Source organism: Blastomyces gilchristii, assembly GCF_000003855.2.
Source record: "Blastomyces gilchristii SLH14081 genomic scaffold supercont1.10, whole genome shotgun sequence".
Taxonomy (NCBI): Eukaryota; Fungi; Ascomycota; class Eurotiomycetes; order Onygenales; family Ajellomycetaceae; genus Blastomyces; species Blastomyces gilchristii.
Window position 1 is genome coordinate 1265489 of NW_003101673.1, and position 3091 is coordinate 1268579.

Sequence of the window (3091 nt, forward strand, 5' to 3'; positions counted from 1 at the left end):
TACTTACATTCTCAATATCTGTGATACTCAATTCTCTTATAACTATCAATTTTCTTCTTCAAAGAAGCAGAGAGTATTATACTTATAATACAGATAATTGTTACATTTAACATAAAGACTGTTAGAAATGCACAGACTTCAGGGAAGCTAAACATCAGAATATACATAGTTGTAATAGAATCTTAAGAACTAGCTATCTATCTATGTGATCAGATATTTCTTACAAAGCTGTGTTCACTTTCTCAGTTATACTGAAGTATTCAGCCTGAAAATAATTAAGATATGAAGAGAAAGCTCATCTGCTCAGATTAACTCTTATTATAAATTCATGATATTTGTATTGTCTTAATTACCTGAATTTTACAGGTATCTGAGAACTCATCTCTTATTAATAATGAGATTGTAGAAATGTTATTATTATTATTATTATTATTCTTTCATTATACTCATATGCAAGCAGAGCTTATGATGAGTCCTTGCGTGATGTTAAATACAGGCCAAGTGTTGGTTATACAGGAGGAAATACAGGTGTTGAGACCACATCAAGATAACAAGAACATAAGAAATACAAAGGAGTGACAATTAGATACATGCGATAATAACTTCTCAGCCCAGGAACATAGAGCGATTTATTGAAGTGATTTGTACACCTCTGTATTTATTAGAAACCTGAGGTGCTTGAGTTCCGGATTTAATGTATCCCCTGCGGGTTTCGAACTCACATGCCTTGGTTTCCCACGCCAAGGCGCTACCGGGTGGCCGCACTAACCATTCGGCCACCGGGGCGATTGTAGAAATGTGCTGCAGTGTGAGAATCATTGATAGAAAACCTAGGCACATTTGCATATGCCTGATCAGAGATTGTGCAGACAGAGAAGAAGTGATTATAGGCCTGTAAGACTGCAGAAGACACTGACAATATCAGAAGCTTTATAAGAACTATTAGCTAGAATCTGTAAGAAATTACTTGTAGAAAGACTTACAGTAAAGAGTAGAACTGCACTGCTTAAAGTCAGAAACTGATCTGAAGAAGATATGAAATTAACTACTGATCTGAAGATCAGGTGCAGTGACAGAGCTGAGAGAAATGAAGATACTATTATAAGTGATAGCATTTCTGCTCTATCAGTCAGTAAAAAGTGATCAGAGAAGTTGTAGAAACACTTATAAGAAGCTTAATAATAATCAGATATTATTTATAAAAATATTAAAATTGAAAATTTTTTTATTCTTGAGAAGTTCTTGAATTAATATACAGATATTGTCAGAAATACTCTCTCTCTATTATCTGAGTGAAAACACTTTATGAATGAATAAAGATACTCACAGTTTATAAAGATGAAAGCTGTTATAGAAAAAGAGAAAAGAAGATGAGATTCTATAGACAGATCTGAAATATTTATACTACTCTAGAGAGATTTACTTATACTATGAGTAATCTTATGAAACAGTCAGATCACTCTAGTAAATAAAGAGTAATTATAGATTACAGATCTGAATCTTTCTATATAACTATAAAGAGTAATTATAGACTGTGAATATCTTGATTCTACAATTCTACAGAGTTGATAAAAGAATGAAAAATTCCTCATAATTCTACAGTGTTAAAGAATAATGATTCATGAGAATGAGTAAAAGATTAACTTGTAAATACTTCTCTTTAATAAAGATAATCTCATAGAGAGTGATTTATCTGTGAGATGAATCTGTATAATAATCACATAAGAATCTTATAAAAATAATTAAGAGTTAACTAAAATTCTTCTGTATGAAAGATATGAGATAAATCTGTATAGTAGTTAGAGAAGAATCTATAAATTATAAAGAATCTTATAAAATAAGAAACTGAGTGACAGACTCTTTTCTCTTTATAATAACAAGGGATTTTTCCTTACTGAGATTTTTTTATAGATATAAAGAGTTTTTAGTAAGTATTACTGCAGTGCTGAGCTGATTCTATGAAGTTACTCAGTGAAAGACTTCACAGATGAAGTATTAGAGAGAGAAGAATATATAAGAAATCTCACTTCTTACAGATTCTTTATCTCTATTTCTATCTCTTATATAATCAATAGAGTTAGCAGCTCTTGACTACACATAACTATATAGACTGAAGTTCATGAATACTATTCACAACTCAGCTTGAATGCTATTATACATTTGACCTCTATATTTATCTTTCTACTGTGAATACTTCTAGTAGTTAACAGTACATATCACACCAAGCTGCAAACACCCGAATAATCGCCTGTGAGCACTTATTCTTACAAGTTAATAAGTGACTTACAGATCTCTCATTATATTCTATTCTATGTATAAAATTCTCTGCAAAAGTGATGTATTTTAGAGACAAAGCTAACAGTAGTGATAGAATTTTTTGAAAAGATCTTCTTTCTCTGTGAAACATTTTTCTCCTCTCTCTCTCATCTGTAATAGTAAGTGCATGAGAGTATTATTCTTGAGAGATAATAAGAGGCTTATTCTGATGTTTTTTAGTGAGTAATAAACATCTTCATGATGTGGCTGCGGTCTCTGTGACTGCTAAGAAAGCCAGGTTAAAGACAGAGATAGTAGCATCAATGAGCTGTGAGAGTACTGCTCTCATTATCACATCTTCTTCTTCTTCTGCATCTCTTGCAGCTACAGTGGTAGTAGTCATGCCTTGCAGTGAGATGTCATTTCTTCTGTCAGTCAGTTCATCTGTATTCAGTCTGTTCTCTACTCTTCTCACTACTGTTGTGACACTGTTCTCTCTCTCAACTCACACAGTGATATATGATCTCATGTGATCATTTGAAGAGAATCTCAGAGAGAGCTTGATTCTGAGAACAGCAGCTCTGAAAATCTTAATTTATAGTTTCTCTTCTATAGCACATCTGAGCCCTGCTCAGAATGCTGCTGAGTTGAGTCTGCAGAATTCTGTAGTTTCTTTGTCTTCTCTCTGTGAGAAGGCTCTGATGTGATCTCTGATCAGCACTGTCAGTTGTCTATACTGTGTTAAGCAGCTGAAGAAAGAAGAGATTTTATACATCTATTTCTTCTCTCACTTCTATTATTTTTATTATATCTGTAATAATAACTTCTATCTCTC